The sequence below is a fragment of the Macaca mulatta genome, chromosome 17 (assembly GCF_049350105.2).
Source record: "Macaca mulatta isolate MMU2019108-1 chromosome 17, T2T-MMU8v2.0, whole genome shotgun sequence".
NCBI classification, from domain to species: Eukaryota; Metazoa; Chordata; class Mammalia; order Primates; family Cercopithecidae; genus Macaca; species Macaca mulatta.
This window is the reverse complement of record NC_133422.1, coordinates 52,782,498-52,803,591: the sequence shown is the minus strand read 5'-3', so window position 1 is coordinate 52,803,591 and position 21,094 is coordinate 52,782,498.

The following is a 21,094-nucleotide window of genomic DNA, read 5'->3' as shown; positions in this document are numbered from 1 at the left end:
AGTTACATCTGTATTTCTTGGAACTCTTTGCTAGCCTTATTTCTGTGGAATCTGAGAACAGATATTTCCCATCCGTTTGAAGACTATAGGGCCAAAGGAAATATCCTCCGATAACAAAGGGAAAGAAGCTTTCTGAGAAACTTCTTTGTGTTCTGTGAAATCATCTCACAGAGTTACAGCTTTCCTCTCAAGAAGCCTTTCGCTAAGACAGTTCTTGTGGAATTGGCAAAGTGATATTTGGAAGCCCTTAGAGGGCTATGGTGAAAAAGGAAATATCCTCAGATGAAATCTGGAAAGAAGCTTTCTGAGAAACTTCTCTGTGGTGTTTGACTTCCACTCACAGAGCTACATCTGTCTTTCGTGGATCTCTTTGCTAGCCTTATTTCTGTGGTATCTGAGAACAGATATTTCGGATCCCTTTGAAGACTATAGGGCCAAAGGAAATATCCTCTGATAACAAAGAGAAAGAAGCTTTCTGAGAAACTTCTTTGTGTTCTGTGAAATAATCACAGAGTTACAGCTTTCCCCTCAAGAAGCCTTTCGCTAAGACAGTTCTTGTGGAATTGGCAAAGTGATATTAGGAAGCCATTGAGGGCTTTGGTGAAAAAGGAAATATCCTCAGGTGAAATCTGGAAGGAAGCTTTCTGAGAAACTTCTCTGTGGTGTGTGACTTCCACTCACAGAGTTACATCTGTATTTCGTGGATCTCTTTAGTAGCGTTATTTCTGTGGAATCTGAGAACAGATATTTCGGATTCCTTTGAAGACTATAGGGCCAAAGGAAATATCCTCCGATAACAAAGAGAAAGAAGCTTTCTGAGAAACTTCTTTGTGTTCTGTGAAATCATCTCACAGAGTTCCAGCTTTCCCCTCAAGAAGGCTTTCGCTAAGACGGTTCTTGTGGAATTGGCAAAGTGATATTTGGAAGCCCATAGAGGGCTATGGTGAAAAAGGAAATATCCTCAGATGAAATATGGAAAGAAGCCTTCTGAGAAACTGCTCTGTGATGTGTGACTTCCACTCACAGAGTTACATATGTATTTCGTGGATCTCTTTGCTAGCCTTATTTCTGTGGAATCTGAGAACAGATATTTCGGAACTCTTTGAAGACTATAGGGCCAAAGGAAATATCCTCCGATAACAAAGAGAAAGAAGCTTTCTGAGAAACTTCTTTGTGTTCTGTGAAATCATCTCACAGAGTTACAGCTTTCCCCTCAAAAAGCCTTTCGCTAAGACAGTTCTTGTGGAATTTCCAAAGTGATATTTGGAAGCCCATAGAGGGCTATGGTGAAAAAGGAAATATCCTCAGATGAAATCTGGAAAGAAGCATTCTGAGAAACTGCTCTGTGATGTGGGACTTCCACTCACAGAGTTACATTTGTATTTCGTGGATCTCTTTGCTAGTTTTATTTCTGTGGAATCTGAGAACAGATATTTCGGATCCCTTTGAAGACTATAGGTCCAAAGGAAATATCCTCCGATAACAAATGAAAGAAGCTTTCTGAGAAACTTCTTTGTGTTCTGTGAAATCATCTCACAGAGTTACAGCTTTCCCCTCAAGAAGCCTTTCGCTAAGACAGTTCTTGTGGAATTGGCAAAGTGATATTTGGAAGCCCTTAGAGGGCTATGGTGAAAAAGGAAATATCCTCAGTTCAAATCTGGAAAGAAGCTTCCTGAGAAGCTGCTCTGTGATGTGTGACTTCCACTCACAGAGTTAAATCTGTATTTCGTGGATCTCTTTGCTAGCCTTATTTCTGTGGAATCTGAGAACAGATATTTCGGATCCCTGTGAAGACTATAGGGCCATAGGAAATATCCTCCGATAACAAAGAGAAAGAAGCTTTCTGAGAAACTTGTTTGTGTTCTGTGAAATCATCTCACAGAGTTACAGCTTTCCCCTCAAGAAGCCTTTCGCTAAGACAGTTCTTGTGGAATTGGCAAAGTGATATTTGGAAGCCCATACAGGGCTATGGTGAAAAAGGAAATATCCTCAGATGAAATCTGGAAAGAAGGTTTCTGAAATACTGCTGTGTGATGTGTGACTTCCACTCACAGACTTACATCCGTATTTCGTGGATCTCTTTGCTAGCCTTATTTCTGTGGAATCTGAGAACAGATATTTCGGATCCTTTTGAAGACTATAGGGCCAAAGGAATTATCCTCCGATAACAAAGAGAAAGAAGCTTTCTGAGAAACTTCTTTGTGTTCTGTGAAATCATCTCACAGAGTTACAGCTTTCCCCTCAAGAAGCCTTTCGCTAAGACGGTTCTTGTGGAATTGGCAAAGTGATATTTGGAAGCCCCTAGAGGGCTATGGTGAAAAAGGAAATATCCTCAGATGAAATATGGAAAGAAGCCTTCTGAGAAACTGCTCTGTGATGTTTGACTTCCACTCACAGAGTTACATATGTATTTCGTGGATCTCTTTGCTAGCCTTATTTCTGTGGAATCTGAGAACAGATATTTCGGAACTCTTTGAAGACTATAGGGCCAAAGGAAATATCCTCCGATAACAAAGAGAAAGAAGCTTTCTGAGAAACTTCTTTGTGTTCTGTGAAATCATCTCACAGAGTTAGAGCTTTCCCCTCAAAAAGCCTTTCGCTAAGACAGTTCTTGTGGAATTTCCAAAGTGATATTTGGAAGCCCATAGAGGGCTATGGTGAAAAAGGAAATATCCTCAGATGAAATCTGGAAAGAAGCATTCTGAGAAACTGCTCTGTGATGTGGGACTTCCACTCACAGAGTTACATTTGTATTTCGTGGATCTCTTTGCTAGTTTTATTTCTGTGGAATCTGAGAACAGATATTTCGGATCCCTTTGAAGACTATAGGTCCAAAGGAAATATCCTCCGATAACAAATGAAAGAAGCTTTCTGAGAAACTTCTTTGTGTTCTGTGAAATCATCTCACAGAGTTACAGCTTTCCCCTCAAGAAGCCTTTCGCTAAGACAGTTCTTGTGGAATTGGCAAAGTGATATTTGGAAGCCCTTAGAGGGCTATGGTGAAAAAGGAAATATCCTCAGTTCAAATCTGGAAAGAAGCTTCCTGAGAAGCTGCTCTGTGATGTGTGACTTCCACTCACAGAGTTAAATCTGTATTTCGTGGATCTCTTTGCTAGCCTTATTTCTGTGGAATCTGAGAACAGATATTTCGGATCCCTGTGAAGACTATAGGGCCATAGGAAATATCCTCCGATAACAAAGAGAAAGAAGCTTTCTGAGAAACTTGTTTGTGTTCTGTGAAATCATCTCACAGAGTTACAGCTTTCCCCTCAAGAAGCCTTTCGCTAAGACAGTTCTTGTGGAATTGGCAAAGTGATATTTGGAAGCCCATACAGGGCTATGGTGAAAAAGGAAATATCCTCAGATGAAATCTGGAAAGAAGGTTTCTGAAATACTGCTGTGTGATGTGTGACTTCCACTCACAGACTTACATCCGTATTTCGTGGATCTCTTTGCTAGCCTTATTTCTGTGGAATCTGAGAACAGATATTTCGGATCCTTTTGAAGACTATAGGGCCAAAGGAATTATCCTCCGATAACAAAGAGAAAGAAGCTTTCTGAGAAACTTCTTTGTGTTCTGTGAAATCATCTCACAGAGTTACAGCTTTCCCCTCAAGAAGCCTTTCGCTAAGACGGTTCTTGTGGAATTGGCAAAGTGATATTTGGAAGCCCCTAGAGGGCTATGGTGAAAAAGGAAATATCCTCAGATGAAATCTGGAAAGAAGCTTTCTGAGAAACTTCTCTGTGATGTGTGACTTCCACTCACAGAGTTACATCTGTATTTCGGGGATCTCTTTGCTAGCCTTATTTCTGTGGAATCTGAGAACAGATATTTCGGATCCCTTTGAAGACTATAGGTCCAAAGGAAATATCCTCCGATAACAAAGAGAAAGAAGCTTTCTGAGAAACTTCTTTGTGTTCTGTGAAATCATCTCACAGAGTTACAGCTTTCCCCTCAAGAAGCCTTTCGCTAAGACAGTTCTTGTGGAATTGGCAAAGTGATATTTGGAAGCTCATAGAGGGCTATGGTGAAAAAGGAAATATCCTCAGATGAAATCTGGAAAGAAGCTTTCTGAGAAACTGCTCTGTGATGTGTGACTTCCACTCACAGAGGTACATCTTTATTTCGTGGATTTCTTTGCTAGCCTTATTTCTGTGGAATCTGAGAACAGATATTTCGGATCCCTTTGAAGACTATAGGGCCAAAGGAAATATCCTCCGATAACAAAGAGAAAGAAGCTTTCTGAGAAACTTCTTTGTGTTCTGTGAAATCATCTCACAGAGTTACAGCTTTCCTCTCAAGAAGCCTTTCGCTAAGACAGTTCTTGTGGAATTGGCAAAGTGATATTTGGAAGCCCTTAGAGGGCTATGGTGAAAAAGGAAATATCCTCAGGTGAAATCTGGAAGGAAGCTTTCTGAGAAACGTCTCTGTGGTGTGTGACTTCCACTCACAGAGTTACATCTGTATTTCGTGGATCTCTTTAATAGCCTTATTTCTGTGGAATCTGAGAACAGATATTTCGGATCCCTTTGAAGACTATAGGGCCAAAGGAAATATCCTCCGATAACAAAGAGAAAGAAGCTTTCTGAGAAACTTCTTTGTGTTCTGTGAAATCATCTCACAGAGTTACAGCTTTCCCCTCAAGAAGCCTTTCGCTAAGACGGTTCTTGTGGAATTGGCAAAGTGATATTTGGAAGCCCAGAGAGGGCTATGGTGAAAAAGGAAATATCCTCAGATGAAATCTGGAAAGAAGCTTTCTGAGATACTGCTCTGTGATGTGTGACTTCCACTCACAGAGTTACATCTGTATTTCGTGGATCTCTTTGCTAGCCTTATTTCTGTGGAATCTGAGAACAGATATTTCGGATCCCTTTGAAGACTATAGGGCCAAAGGAAATATCCTCCGATAACAAAGAGAAAGAAGCTTTCTGAGAAACTTCTTTGTGTTCTGTGAAATCATCTCACAGAGTTACAGCTTTCCCCTCAAGAAGCCTTTCGCTAAGACGGTTCTTGTGGAATTGGCAAAGTGATATTTGGAAGCCCATAGAGGGCTATGGTGAAAAAGGAAATATCCTCAGATGAAATCTGGAAAGAAGCATTCTGAGAAACTGCTCTGGGATGTGTGACTTCCACTCACAGAGTTACCTCTGTATTTCGTGGATCTCTTTGCTAGTGTTATTTCTGTGGAATCTGAGAACAGATATTTCGGATCCCTTTGAAGACTATAGGGCCAAAGGAAATATCCTCTGATAACAAAGAGAAAGAAGCTTTCTGAGAAACTTCTTTGTGTTCTGTGAAATTATCTCACAAAGTTACAGCTTTCCCCTCAAGTAGCCTTTCACTAAGACGGTTCTTGTGGAATTGGCAAAGTGATATTTGGAAGCCATTGAGGGCTATGGTGCAAAAGGAAATATGCTCAGATGAAATCTGGAAAGACGCTTTCTGAGAAACTGCTCTGTGATGTGTGACTTCCACTCACAGAGATATATCTGTATTTCGGGGATCTCTTTGCTAGCCTTATTTCTGTGGAATCTGAGAACAGATATTTCGGATCCTTTTGAAGACTATAGGGCCAAAGGAAATATCCTCCGATAACAAAGAGAAAGAAGCTTTCTGAGAAACTTCTTTGTGTTCTGTGAAATCATCTCACAGAGTTACAGCTTTCCCCTCAAGAAGCCTTTCGCTAAGACGGTTCTTGTGGAATTGGCAAAGTGATATTTGGAAGCCCATAGAGGGCTATGGTGAAAAAGGAAATATCCTCAGATGAAATCTGGAAAGAAGCTTTCTGAGAAACTGCTCTGTGATGTGGGACTTCCACTCACAGAGTTACATCTGTATTTCGTGGATCTCTTTGCTAGCCTTATTTCTGTGGAATCTGAGAACAGATATTTCGGATCCCTTTGAAGACTATAGGGCCAAAGGAAATATCCTCCGATAACAAAGAGAAAGAAGCTTTCTGAGAAACTTCTTTGTGTTCTGTGAAATCATCTCACAGAGTTACAGCTTTCCCCTCAAAAAGCCTTTCGCTAAGACGGTTCTTGTGGAATTGGCAAAGTGATATTTGGAAGCCCATAGAGGGCTATGGTGAAAAAGGAAATATCCTCAGATGAAATCTGGAAAGAAGCTTTCTGAGAAACTGCTCTGTGATGTGGGACTTCCACTCACAGAGTTACATTTGTATTTCGTGGATCTCTTTGCTAGCCTTATTTCTGTGGAATCTGAGAACAGATATTTCGGATCCCTTTTAAGACTATAGGTCCAAAGGAAATATCCTCCGATAACAAATGAAAGAAGCTTTCTGAGAAACTTCTTTGTGTTCTGTGAAATCATCTCACAGAGTTACAGCTTTCCCCTCAAGAAGCCTTTCGCTAAGACGGTTCTTGTGGAATTGGCAAAGTGATATTTGGAAGCCCATAGAGGGCTATGGTGAAAAAGGAAATATCCTCAGTTCAAATCTGGAAAGAAGCTTCCTGAGAAGCTGCTCTGTGATGTGTGACTTCCACTCACAGAGTTAAATCTGTATTTCGTGGATCTCTTTGCTAGCCTTATTTCTGTGGAATCTGAGAACAGATATTTCGGATCCCTTTGAAGACTATAGGGCCATAGGAAATATCCTCCGATAACAAAGAGAAAGAAGCTTTCTGAGAAACTTCTTTGTGTTCTGTGAAATCATCTCACAGAGTTACAGCTTTCCCCTCAAGAAGCCTTTCGCTAAGACAGTTCTTGTGGAATTGGCAAAGTGATATTTGGAAGCCCATAGAGGGTTATGGTGAAAAAGGAAATATCCTCAGATGAAATCTGGATAGAAGCTTTATGAGAAACTGCTCTGTGATGTGTGACTTCCACTCACAGAGTTACATCTGTATTTCGTGGATCTCTTTGCTAGCCTTATTTCTGTGGAATCTGAGAACAGATATTTCGGATCCCTTTGAAGACTATAGGGCCAAAGGAAATATCCTCCGATAACAAAGAGAAAGAAGCTTTCTGAGAAACTTCTTTGTGTTCTGTGAAATCATCTCACAGACTTACACCTTTCCCCTCAAAAGCCTTTCGCTAAGACGGTTCTTGTGGAATTGGCAACGTTAAATTTGAAGCACATAGAGGGCTATGTTGAAAAAGGAAATATCCTCAGATCAAATCTGGAAAGAAGCTTTCTGAGAAGCTGCTCTGTGATGTGTGACTTCCACTCACTAGAGTTACATCTGTATTTCGTGGATCTCTTTGCTAGCCTTATTTCTGTGGAATCTGAGAACAGATATTTCGGATCCCTTTGAAGACTGTAGGGCCAAAGGAAATATCCTCCGATAACAAAGAGAAAGAAGCTTTCTGAGAAACTTCTTTGTGTTCTGAGAATCATCTCACAGAGTTACAGCTTTCCCCTCAAGAAGCCTTTCCCAAAGACAGTTCTTGTGGAATTGGCACAGTGATATTTGGAAGCCCACAGAGGGCTATGGTGAAAAAGGAAATATCATCAGGTGAAATATGGAAAGAAGCTTTCTGAGAAACTTCTCTGTGGTGTGTGACTTCCACTCACAGAGTTACATCTGTATTTCTTGGAACTCTTTGCTAGCCTTATTTCTGTGGAATCTGAGAACAGATATTTCCCATCCGTTTGAAGACTATAGGGCCAAAGGAAATATCATCCGATAACAAAGAGAAAGAAGCTTTCTGAGAAACTTCTTTGTGTTCTGTGAAATCATCTCACAGAGTTACAGCTTTCCTCTCAAGAAGCCTTTCGCTAAGACAGTTCTTGTGGAATTGGCAAAGTGATATTTGGAAGCCCTTAGAGGGCTATGGTGAAAAAGGAAATATCCTCAGATGAAATCTGGAAAGAAGCTTTCTGAGAAACTTCTCTGTGGTGTGTGACTTCCACTCACAGAGTTACATCTGTATTTCGTGGATCTCTTTGCTAGCCTTATTTCTGTGGAATCTGAGAAGAGATATTTCGGATCCCTTTGAAGACTATAGGGCCAAAGGAAATATCCTTCGATAACAAAGAGAAAGAAGCTTTCTGAGAAACTTCTTTGTGTTCTGAGAAATCATCTCATAGAGTTACAGCTTTCCCCTTAAGAAGCCTTTCACTAAGACAGTTCTTGTGGAATTGGCAAAGTGATATTTGGAAGCCCATAGAGGGCTATGGTGAAAAAGGAAATATCCTCAGATGAAATCTGGAAAGAAGCTTTCTGAGAAACTGCTCTGTGGTGTGTGACTTAAACTCACATAGGTACATCTGTATTTCGTGGATCTCTTTGCTAGCATTATTTCTGTGGAATCTGAGAACAGATATTTCGGATCCCTTTGAAGACTATAGGGCCAAAGGAAATATCCTCCGATAACAAAGAGAAAGAAGCTTTCTGAGAAACTTCTTTGTGTTCTGTGAAATCATCTCACAGAGTTACAGCTTTCCTCTCAAGAAGCCTTTCGCTAAGACAGTTCTTGTGGAATTGGCAAAGTGATATTTGGAAGCCCTTAGAGGGCTATGGTGAAAAAGGAAATATCCTCAGGTGAAATCTGGAAGGAGGCTTTCTGAGAAACTTCTCTGTGGTGTGTGACTTCCACTCACAGAGTTACATCTGTATTTCGTGGATCTCTTTAATAGCCTTATTTCTGTGGAATCTGAGAACAGATATTTCGGATCCCTTAGAAGACTATAGGGCCTAAGGAAATATCCCCCGATAACAAAGAGAAAGAAGCTTTCTGAGAAACTTCTTTGTGTTCTGTGAAATCATCTCACAGAGTTACAGCTTTCCCCTCTAGAAGCCTTTCGCTAAGACGGTTCTTGTGGAATTGGCAAAGTAATATTTGGAAGCCCAGAGAGGGCTATGGTGAAAAAGGAAATATCCTCATATGAAATCTGGAAAGAAGCTTTCTGAGATACTGCTCTGTGATGTGTGACTTCCACTCACAGAGTTACATCTGTATTTCGTGGATCTCTTTGCTAGCCTTATTTCTGTGGAATCTGAGAACAGATATTTCGGATCCCTTTGAAGACTATAGGGCCAAAGTAAATATCCTCCGATAACAAAGAGAAAGAAGCTTTCTGAGAAACTTCTTTGTGTTCTGTGAAATCATCTCACAGAGTTACAGCTTTCCCCTCAAGAAGCCTTTCGCTAAGACGGTTCTTGTGGAATTGGCAAAGTGATATTTGGAAGCCCATAGAGGGCTATGGTGAAAAAGGAAATATCCTCAGATGAAATCTGGAAAGAAGCTTTCTGAGAAACTGCTCTGTGATGTGGGACTTCCACTCACAGAGTTACATCTGTATTTCTTGGAACTCTTTGCTAGCCTTTTTTCTGTGGAATCTGAGAACAGATATTTCCCATCCGTTTGAAGACTATAGGGCCAAAGGAAATATCCTCCGATAACAAAGAGAAAGAAGCTTTCTGAGAAACTTCTTTGTGTTCTGTGAAATCATCTCACAGAGTTACAGCTTTCCTCTCAAGAAGCCTTTCGCTAAGACAGTTCTTGTGGAATTGGCAAAGTGATATTTGGAAGCCCTTAGAGGGCTATGGTGAAAAAGGAAATATCCTCAGGTGAAATCTGGAAGGAAGCTTTCTGAGAAACTTCTCTGTGGTGTGTGACTTCCACTCACAGAGTTACATCTGTATTTCGTGGATCTCCTTAATAGCCTTATTTCTGTGGAATCTGAGAACAGATATTTCGGATCCCTTTGAAGACTATAGGGCCAAAGTAAATATCCTCCGATAACAAAGAGAAAGAAGCTTTCTGAGAAACTTCTTTGTGTTCTGTGAAATCATCTCACAGAGTTACAGCTTTCCCCTCAAGAAGCCTTTCGCTAAGACGGTTCTTGTGGAATTGGCAAAGTGATATTTGGAAGCCCATAGAGGGCTATGGTGAAAAAGGAAATATCCTCAGATGAAATCTGGAAAGAAGCTTTCTGAGAAACTGCTCTGTGATGTGGGACTTCCACTCACAGAGTTACATCTGTATTTCTTGGAACTCTTTGCTAGCCTTTTTTCTGTGGAATCTGAGAACAGATATTTCCCATCCGTTTGAAGACTATAGGGCCAAAGGAAATATCCTCCGATAACAAAGAGAAAGAAGCTTTCTGAGAAACTTCTTTGTGTTCTGTGAAATCATCTCACAGAGTTACAGCTTTCCTCTCAAGAAGCCTTTCGCTAAGACAGTTCTTGTGGAATTGGCAAAGTGATATTTGGAAGCCCTTAGAGGGCTATGGTGAAAAAGGAAATATCCTCAGGTGAAATCTGGAAGGAAGCTTTCTGAGAAACTTCTCTGTGGTGTGTGACTTCCACTCACAGAGTTACATCTGTATTTCGTGGATCTCCTTAATAGCCTTATTTCTGTGGAATCTGAGAACAGATATTTCGGATCCCTTTGAAGACTATAGGGCCAAAGGAAATATCCTCCGATAACAAAGAGAAAGAAGCTTTCTGAGAAACTTCTTTGTGTTCTGTGAAATCATCTCACAGAGTTACAGCTTTCCCCTCAAGAAGCCTTTCGCTAAGACGGTTCTTGTGGAATTGGCAAGGTGATATTTGGAAGCCCAGAGAGGGCTATGGTGAAAAAGGAAATATCCTCATATGAAATCTGGAAAGAAGCTTTCTGAAATACTGCTCTGTGATGTGTGACTTCCACTCACAGAGTTACATCTGTATTTCGTGGATCTCTTTGCTAGCCTTATTTCTGTGGAATCTGAGAACAGATATTTCGGATCCGTTTGAAGACTATAGGGCCAAAGGAAATATCCTCCGATAACAAAGAGAAAGAAGCTTTCTGAGAAACTTCTTTGTCTTCTGTGAAATCATCTCACAGAGTTACAGCTTTCCCCTCAAGAAGCCTTTCGCTAAGACGGTTCTTGTGGAATTGGCAAAGTGATATTTGGAAGCCCATAGAGAGCTATGTTGAAAAAGGAAATATCCTCAGATGAAATCTGGAAAGAAGCTTTCTGAGAAACTGCTCTGTGATGTGGGACTTCCACTCACAGAGTTACATCTGTATTTCTTGGAACTCTTTGCTAGCCTTATTTCTGTGGAATCTGAGAACAGATATTTCCCATCCGTTTGAAGACTATAGGGCCAAAGGAAATATCCTCCGATAACAAAGGGAAAGAAGCTTTCTGAGAAACTTCTTTGTGTTCTGTGAAATCATCTCACAGAGTTACAGCTTTCCTCTCAAGAAGCCTTTCGCTAAGACAGTTCTTGTGGAATTGGCAAAGTGATATTTGGAAGCCCTTAGAGGGCTATGGTGAAAAAGGAAATATCCTCAGATGAAATCTGGAAAGAAGCTTTCTGAGAAACTTCTCTGTGGTGTTTGACTTCCACTCACAGAGCTACATCTGTCTTTCGTGGATCTCTTTGCTAGCCTTATTTCTGTGGTATCTGAGAACAGATATTTCGGATCCCTTTGAAGACTATAGGGCCAAAGGAAATATCCTCTGATAACAAAGAGAAAGAAGCTTTCTGAGAAACTTCTTTGTGTTCTGTGAAATAATCACAGAGTTACAGCTTTCCCCTCAAGAAGCCTTTCGCTAAGACAGTTCTTGTGGAATTGGCAAAGTGATATTAGGAAGCCATTGAGGGCTTTGGTGAAAAAGGAAATATCCTCAGGTGAAATCTGGAAGGAAGCTTTCTGAGAAACTTCTCTGTGGTGTGTGACTTCCACTCACAGAGTTACATCTGTATTTCGTGGATCTCTTTAGTAGCGTTATTTCTGTGGAATCTGAGAACAGATATTTCGGATTCCTTTGAAGACTATAGGGCCAAAGGAAATATCCTCCGATAACAAAGAGAAAGAAGCTTTCTGAGAAACTTCTTTGTGTTCTGTGAAATCATCTCACAGAGTTACAGCTTTCCCCTCAAGAAGCCTTTCGCTAAGACGGTTCTTGTGGAATTGGCAAAGTGATATTTGGAAGCCCAGAGAGGGCTAAGGTGAAAAAGGAAATATCCTCCGATGAAATCTGGAAAGAAGCTTTCTGAGATACTGCTCTGTGATGTGTGACTTCCACTCACAGAGTTACATCTGTATTTCGTGGATCTCTTTGCTAGCCTTATTTCTGTGGAATCTGAGAACAGATATTTCGGATCCCTTTGAAGACTATAGGGCCAAAGGAAATATCCTCCGATAACAAAGAGAAAGAAGCTTTCTGAGAAACTTCTTTGTGTTCTGTGAAATCATCTCACAGAGTTACAGCTTTCCCCTCAAGAAGCCTTTCGCTAAGACGGTTCTTGTGGAATTGGCAAAGTGATATTTGGAAGCCCATAGAGGGCTATGGTGAAAAAGGAAATATCCTCAGATGAAATCTGGAAAGAAGCTTTCTGAGAAACTGCTCTGTGATGTGGGACTTCCACTCACAGAGTTACATTTGTATTTCGTGGATCTCTTTGCTAGCCTTATTTCTGTGGAATCTGAGAACTGATATTTCGGATCCCTTTGAAGACTATAGGTCCAAAGGAAATATCCTCCGATAACAAATGAAAGAAGCTTTCTGAGAAACTTCTTTGTGTTCTGTGAAATCATCTCACAGAGTTACAGCTTTCCCCTCAAGAGGCCTTTCGCTAATTGGTTCTTGTGGAATTGGCAAAGTGATATTTGGAAGCCCATAGAGGGCTCTGGTGAAAAAGGAAATATCCTCAGTTCAAATCTGGAAAGAAGCTTCCTGAGAAGCTGCTCTGTGATGTGTGACTTCCACTCACAGAGTTAAATCTGTATTTCGTGGATCTCTTTGCTAGCCTTATTTCTGTGGAATCTGAGAACAGATATTTCGGATCCCTTTGAAGACTATAGGGCCATAGGAAATATCCTCCGATAACAAAGAGAAAGAAGCTTTCTGAGAAACTTCTTTGTGTTCTGTGAAATCATCTCACAGAGGTACAGCTTTCCCCTCAAGAAGCCTTTCGCTAAGACAGTTCTTGTGGAATTGGCAAAGTGATATTTGGAAGCCCTTAGAGGGCTATGGTGAAAAAGGAAATATCCTCAGATGAAATCTGGAAAGAAGCATTCTGAGAAACTGCTCTGGGATGTGTGACTTCCACTCACAGAGTTACATCTGTATTTCGTGGATCTCTTTGCTAGTTTTATTTCTGTGGAATCTGAGAACAGATATTTCGGATCCCTTTGAAGACTATAGGGCCAAAGGAAATATCCTCCGATAACAAAGAGAAAGAAGCTTTCTGAGAAACTTCTTTGTGTTCTGTGAAATCATCTCACAGAGTTCCAGCTTTCCCCTCAAGAAGGCTTTCGCTAAGACGGTTCTTGTGGAATTGGCAAAGTGATATTTGGAAGCCCATAGAGGGCTATGGTGAAAAAGGAAATATCCTCAGATGAAATATGGAAAGAAGCCTTCTGAGAAACTGCTCTGTGATGTGTGACTTCCACTCACAGAGTTACATATGTATTTCGTGGATCTCTTTGCTAGCCTTATTTCTGTGGAATCTGAGAACAGATATTTCGGAACTCTTTGAAGACTATAGGGCCAAAGGAAATATCCTCCGATAACAAAGAGAAAGAAGCTTTCTGAGAAACTTCTTTGTGTTCTGTGAAATCATCTCACAGAGTTACAGCTTTCCCCTCAAAAAGCCTTTCGCTAAGACAGTTCTTGTGGAATTTCCAAAGTGATATTTGGAAGCCCATAGAGGGCTATGGTGAAAAAGGAAATATCCTCAGATGAAATCTGGAAAGAAGCATTCTGAGAAACTGCTCTGTGATGTGGGACTTCCACTCACAGAGTTACATTTGTATTTCGTGGATCTCTTTGCTAGTTTTATTTCTGTGGAATCTGAGAACAGATATTTCGGATCCCTTTGAAGACTATAGGTCCAAAGGAAATATCCTCCGATAACAAATGAAAGAAGCTTTCTGAGAAACTTCTTTGTGTTCTGTGAAATCATCTCACAGAGTTACAGCTTTCCCCTCAAGAAGCCTTTCGCTAAGACAGTTCTTGTGGAATTGGCAAAGTGATATTTGGAAGCCCTTAGAGGGCTATGGTGAAAAAGGAAATATCCTCAGTTCAAATCTGGAAAGAAGCTTCCTGAGAAGCTGCTCTGTGATGTGTGACTTCCACTCACAGAGTTAAATCTGTATTTCGTGGATCTCTTTGCTAGCCTTATTTCTGTGGAATCTGAGAACAGATATTTCGGATCCCTTTGAAGACTATAGGGCCATAGGAAATATCCTCCGATAACAAAGAGAAAGAAGCTTTCTGAGAAACTTGTTTGTGTTCTGTGAAATCATCTCACAGAGTTACAGCTTTCCCCTCAAGAAGCCTTTCGCTAAGACAGTTCTTGTGGAATTGGCAAAGTGATATTTGGAAGCCCATACAGGGCTATGGTGAAAAAGGAAATATCCTCAGATGAAATCTGGAAAGAAGGTTTCTGAAATACTGCTGTGTGATGTGTGACTTCCACTCACAGAGTTACCTCTGTATTTCGTGGATCTCTTTGCTAGTGTTATTTCTGTGGAATCTGAGAACAGATATTTCGGATCCCTTTGAAGACTATAGGGCCAAAGGAAATATCCTCTGATAACAAAGAGAAAGAAGCTTTCTGAGAAACTTCTTTTGTTCTGTGAAATTATCTCACAAAGTTACAGCTTTCCCCTCAAGTAGCCTTTCACTAAGACGGTTCTTGTGGAATTGGCAAAGTGATATTTGGAAGCCATTGAGGGCTATGGTGCAAAAGGAAATATGCTCAGATGAAATCTGGAAAGACGCTTTCTGAGAAACTGCTCTGTGATGTGTGACTTCCATTCACAGAGATATATCTGTATTTCGTGGATCTCTTTGCTAGCCTTATTTCTGTGGAATCTGAGAACAGATATTTCGGATCCTTTTGAAGACTATAGGGCCAAAGGAAATATCCTCCGATAACAAAGAGAAAGAAGCTTTCTGAGAAACTTCTTTGTGTTCTGTGAAATCATCTCACAGAGTTACAGCTTTCCCCTCAAGAAGCCTTTCGCTAAGACGGTTCTTGTGGAATTGGCAAAGTGATATTTGGAAGCCCATAGAGGGCTATGGTGAAAAAGGAAATATCCTCAGATGAAATCTGGAAAGAAGCTTTCTGAGAAACTGCTCTGTGATGTGGGACTTCCACTCACAGAGTTACATCTGTATTTCGTGGATCTCTTTGCTAGCCTTATTTCTGTGGAATCTGAGAACAGATATTTCGGATCCCTTTGAAGACTATAGGGCCAAAGGAAATATCCTCCGATAACAAAGAGAAAGAAGCTTTCTGAGAAACTTCTTTGTGTTCTGTGAAATCATCTCACAGAGTTACAGCTTTCCCCTCAAAAAGCCTTTCGCTAAGACGGTTCTTGTGGAATTGGCAAAGTGATATTTGGAAGCCCATAGAGGGCTATGGTGAAAAAGGAAATATCCTCAGATGAAATCTGGAAAGAAGCTTTCTGAGAAACTGCTCTGTGATGTGGGACTTCCACTCACAGAGTTACATTTGTATTTCGTGGATCTCTTTGCTAGCCTTATTTCTGTGGAATCTGAGAACAGATATTTCGGATCCCTTTTAAGACTATAGGTCCAAAGGAAATATCCTCCGATAACAAATGAAAGAAGCTTTCTGAGAAACTTCTTTGTGTTCTGTGAAATCATCTCACAGAGTTACAGCTTTCCCCTCAAGAAGCCTTTCGCTAAGACGGTTCTTGTGGAATTGGCAAAGTGATATTTGGAAGCCCATAGAGGGCTATGGTGAAAAAGGAAATATCCTCAGTTCAAATCTGGAAAGAAGCTTCCTGAGAAGCTGCTCTGTGATGTGTGACTTCCACTCACAGAGTTAAATCTGTATTTCGTGGATCTCTTTGCTAGCCTTATTTCTGTGGAATCTGAGAACAGATATTTCGGATCCCTTTGAAGACTATAGGGCCATAGGAAATATCCTCCGATAACAAAGAGAAAGACGCTTTCTGAGAAACTTCTTTGTGTTCTGTGAAATCATCTCACAGAGTTACAGCTTTCCCCTCAAGAAGCCTTTCGCTAAGACAGTTCTTGTGGAATTGGCAAAGTGATATTTGGAAGCCCATAGAGGGTTATGGTGAAAAAGGAAATATCCTCAGATGAAATCTGGATAGAAGCTTTATGAGAAACTGCTCTGTGATGTGTGACTTCCACTCACAGAGTTACATCTGTATTTCGTGGATCTCTTTGCTAGCCTTATTTCTGTGGAATCTGAGAACAGATATTTCGGATCCCTTTGAAGACTATAGGGCCAAAGGAAATATCCTCCGATAACAAAGAGAAAGAAGCTTTCTGAGAAACTTCTTTGTGTTCTGTGAAATCATCTCACAGACTTACACCTTTCCCCTCAAAAGCCTTTCGCTAAGACGGTTCTTGTGGAATTGGCAAAGTGTTATTTGGAAGCCCATAGAGGGCTATGGTGAAAAAGGAAATATCCTCAGATGAAATCTGGAAAGAAGCATTCTGAGAAACTGCTCTGGGATGTGTGACTTCCACTCACAGAGTTACATCTGTATTTCGTGGATCTCTTTGCTAGTTTTATTTCTGTGGAATCTGAGAACAGATATTTCGGATCCCTTTGAAGACTATAGGGCCAAAGGAAATATCCTCCGATAACAAAGAGAAAGAAGCTTTCTGAGAAACTTCTTTGTGTTCTGTGAAATCATCTCACAGAGTTACAGCTTTCCCCTCAAGAAGGCTTTCGCTAAGACGGTTCTTGTGGTTTGGCAAAGTGATATTTGGAAGCCCTTAGAGGGCTATGGTGAAAAAGGAAATATCCTCAGATGAAATCTGGAAAGAAGCCTTCTGAGAAACTGCTCTGTGATGTGTGACTTCCACTCACAGAGTTACATATGTATTTCGTGGATCTCTTTGCTAGCCTTATTTCTGTGGAATCTGAGAACAGATATTTCGGAACTCTTTGAAGACTATAGGGCTAAAGGAAATATCCTCCGATAACAAAGAGAAAGAAGCTTTCTGAGAAACTTATTTGTGTTGTGTGAAATCATCTCACAGAGGTACAGCTTTCCCCTCAAGAAGCCTTTCGCTAAGACAGTTCTTGTGGAATTTCCAAAGTGATATTTGGAAGCCCATAGAGGGCTATGGTGAAAAAGGAAATATCCTCAGATGAAATCTGGAAAGAAGCATTCTGATAAACTGCTCTGGGATGTGTGACTTCCACTCAGAGAGTTACATCTGTATTTCGTGGATCTCTTTGCTAGTGTTATTTCTGTGGAATCTGAGAACAGATATTTCGGATCCCTTTGAAGACTATAGGTCCAAAGGAAATATCCTCCGATAACAAATGAAAGAAGCTTTCTGAGAAACTTCTTTGTGTTCTGTGAAATCATCTCACAGAGTTACAGCTTTCCCCTCAAGAAGCCTTTCGCTAATTGGTTCTTGTGGAATTGGCAAAGTGATATTTGAAGCCCATAGAGGGCTATGGTGAAAAAGGAAATATCCTCAGTTCAAATCTGGAAAGAAGCTTCCTGAGAAGCTGCTCTGTGATGTGTGACCTCCACTCACAGAGTTAAATCTGTATTTCGTGGATCTCTTTGCTAGCCTTATTTCTGTGGAATCTGAGAACAGATATTTCGGATCCCTTTGAAGACTATAGGGCCATAGGAAATATCCTCCGATAACAAAGAGAAAGAAGCTTTCTGAGAAACTTCTTTGTGTTCTCTGAAATCATCTCACAGAGTTACAGCTTTCCCCTCAAGAAGCCTTTCGCTAAGACAGTTCTTGTGGAATTGGCAAAGTGATATTTGGAAGCCCTTAGAGGGCTATGGTGAAAAAGGAAATATCCTCAGATGAAATCTGGAAAGAAGCTTTCTGAGAAACTTCTCTGTGATGTGTGACTTCCACTCACAGAGTTACATCTGTATTTCGTGGATCTCTTTGCTAGCCTTATTTCTGTGGAATCTGAGAACAGATATTTCGGATCCCTTTGAAGACTATATGGCCAAAGGAAATATCCTTCGATAACAAAGACAAAGAAGCTTTCTGAGAAACTTCTTTGTGTTCTGTGAAATCATCTCACAGAGTAACAGCTTTCTCCTCAAGAAGGCTTTCGCTAAGACGGTTCTTGTGGAATTGGCAAAGTGATATTTGGAAGCCCATAGAGGGCTATGGTGAAAAAGGAAATATCCTCAGATGAAATCTGGAAAGAAGCCTTCTGAGAAACTGCTCTGTGATGTGTGACTTCCACTCACAGAGTTACATATGTATTTCGTGGATCTCTTTGCTAGCCTTATTTCTGTGGAATCTGAGAACAGATATTTCGGAACTCTTTGAAGAATATAGGGCCAAAGGAAATATCCTCCGATAACAAAGAGAAAGAAGCTTTCTGAGAAACTGCTTTGTGTTGTGTGAAATCATCTCACAGAGTTACAGCTTTCCCCTCAAGAAGCCTTTCGCTAAGACAGTTCTTGTGGAATTTCCAAAGTGATATTTGGAAGCCCATAGAGGGCTATGGTGAAAAAGGAAATATCCTCAGATGAAATCTGAAAAGAAGCCTTCTGAGAAACTGCTCTGGGATGTGTGACTTCCACTCACAGAGTTACATCTGTATTTCGTGGATCTCTTTGCTAGTTTTATTTCTGTGGAATCTGAGAACAGATATTTCGGATCCCTTTGAAGACTATAGGGCCAAAGGAAATATACTCCGATAACAAAGAGAAAGAATCTTTCTGAGAAACTTCTTTGTGTTCTGTGAAATCATCTCACAGAGTTACAGCTTTCCCCTCAAGAAGGCTTTCGCTAAGACGGTTCTTGTGGAATTGGCAAAGTGATATTTGGAAGCCCATAGAGGGCTATGGTGAAAAAGGAAATATCCTCAGATGAAATCTGGAAAGAAGCCTTCTGAGAAACTGCTCTGTGATGTGTGATTTCCACTCACAGAGTTACATATGTATTTCGTGGATCTCTTTGCTAGCCTTATTTCTGTGGAATCTGAGAACAGCTATTTCGGAACTCTTTGAAGACTATAGGGCCAAAGGAAATATCCTCCGATAACAAAGAGAAAGAAGCTTTCTGAGAAACTTCTTTGTGTTGTGTGAAATCATCTCACAGAGTTACAGCTTTCCCCTCAAGAAGCCTTTCGCTAAGACAGTTCTTGTGGAATTTCCAAAGTGATATTTGGAAGCCCATAGAGGGCTATGGTGAAAAAGGAAATATCCTCAGATGAAATCTGGAAAGAAGCATTCTGAGAAACTGCTCTGGGATGTGTGAGTTCCACTCACAGAGTTACATCTGTATTTCGTGGATCTCTTTGCTAGACTTATTTCTGTGGAATCTGAGAACAGATATTTCGGATCCCTTTGAAGACTATAGGGCCAAAGGAAATATCCTCCGATAACAAAGAGAAAGAAGCTTTCTGAGAAACTTCTTGTGTCTGTGAAATCATCTCACAGATTTACAGCTTTCACCTCAAGAAGCCTTTCGCTAAGACGGTTCTTGTGGAATTGGCAAAGTGTTATTTGGAAGCCCATAGAGGGCTATGGGGAAAAGGAAATATCCTCAGATGAAATCTGGAAAGAAGCTTTCTGAGAAACTGCTCTGTGATGTGTGACTTCCCCTCACACAGTTACATCTGTATTTCGTGGATCTCTTTGCTAGCCTTATTTCTGTGAAATCTGACAACAGATATTTCGGATCCCGTTGAAGACTATAGGGCCAAAGGAAATATCCTCCGATAACAAAGAGAAAGAAGCTTTCTGAGAAACTTCTTTGTGTTCTGTGAAATCTTCTCACAGAGTTACAGCTTTCCCCTCAAGAAGCCTTTCGCTAAGACAGTTCTTGTGGAATTGGCAAAGTGATATTTGGAAGCCCATAGAGGGCTATGTTGAAAAAGGAAATATCCTCAGATCAAATCTGGAAAGAAGCTTCCTGAGAAGCTGCTCTGTGATGTGTGACTTCCACTCACAGAGTTACATCCGTATTTCGTGGATCTCTTTGCTAGCCTTATTTCTGTGGAATCTGAGAACAGATATTTCGGATCCCTTTGAAGACTATAGGGCCAAAGGAAATATCCTGCGATAACAAAGAGAAAGAAGATTTCTGAGAAACTTCTTTGTGTTCTGTGAAATCATCTCACAGAGTTACAGCTTTCCCCTCAAGAAACCTTTCGCTAAGACAGTTCTTGTGGAATTGGCAAAGTGATATTTGGAAGCCCATACAGGGCTATGGTGAAAAAGGAAATATCCTCAGATGAAATCTGGAAAGAAGCTTTCTGAAATACTGCTGTGTGATGTGTGACTTCCACTCACAGAGTTACATCCGTATTTCGTGGATCTCTTTGCTAGCCTTATTTCTGTGGAATCTGAGAACAGATATTTCGGATCCTTTTGAAGACTATAGGGCCAAAGGAATTATCCTCCGATAACAAAGAGAAAGAAGCTTTCTGAGAAACTTCTTTGTGTTCTGTGAAATCATCTCACAGAGTTACACCTTTCCCCTCAAGAAGCCTTTCGCTAAGACGGTTCTTGTGGAATTGGCAAAGTGATATTTGGAAGCCTCTAGAGGGCTATGGTGAAAAAGGAAATATCCTCAGATGAAATCTGGAAAGAAGCTTTCTGAGAAACTGCTCTGTGATGTGGGACTTCCACTCACAGAGTTACATCTGTATTTCGTGGATCTCTTTGCTAGCCTTATTTCTGTGGAATCTGAGAACAGATATTTCGGATCCCTTTTAAGACTATAGGTCCAAAGGAAATATCCTCCGATAACAAATGAAGAAGCTTTCTGAGAAACTTCTTTGTGTTCTGTGAAATCATCTCACAGAGTTACAGCTTTCCCCTCAAGAAGCCTTTCGCTAAGACGGTTCTTGTGGAATTGGCAAAGTGATATTTGGAAGCCCATAGAGGGCTATGGTGAAAAAGGAAATATCCTCAGTTCAAATCTGGAAAGAAGCTTCCTGAGAAGCTGCTCTGTGATGTGTGACTTCCACTCACAGAGTTAAATCTGTATTTCGTGGATCTCTTTGCTAGCCTTATTTCTGTGGAATCTGAGAACAGATATTTCGGATCCCTTTGAAGACTATAGGGCCAAATGAAATATCCTCGGAAACAAAGAGAAAGAAGCTTTCTGAGAAACTTCTTTGTGTTCTGTGAAATCATCTCACAGAGTTACAGCTTTCCCCTCAAGAAGCCTTT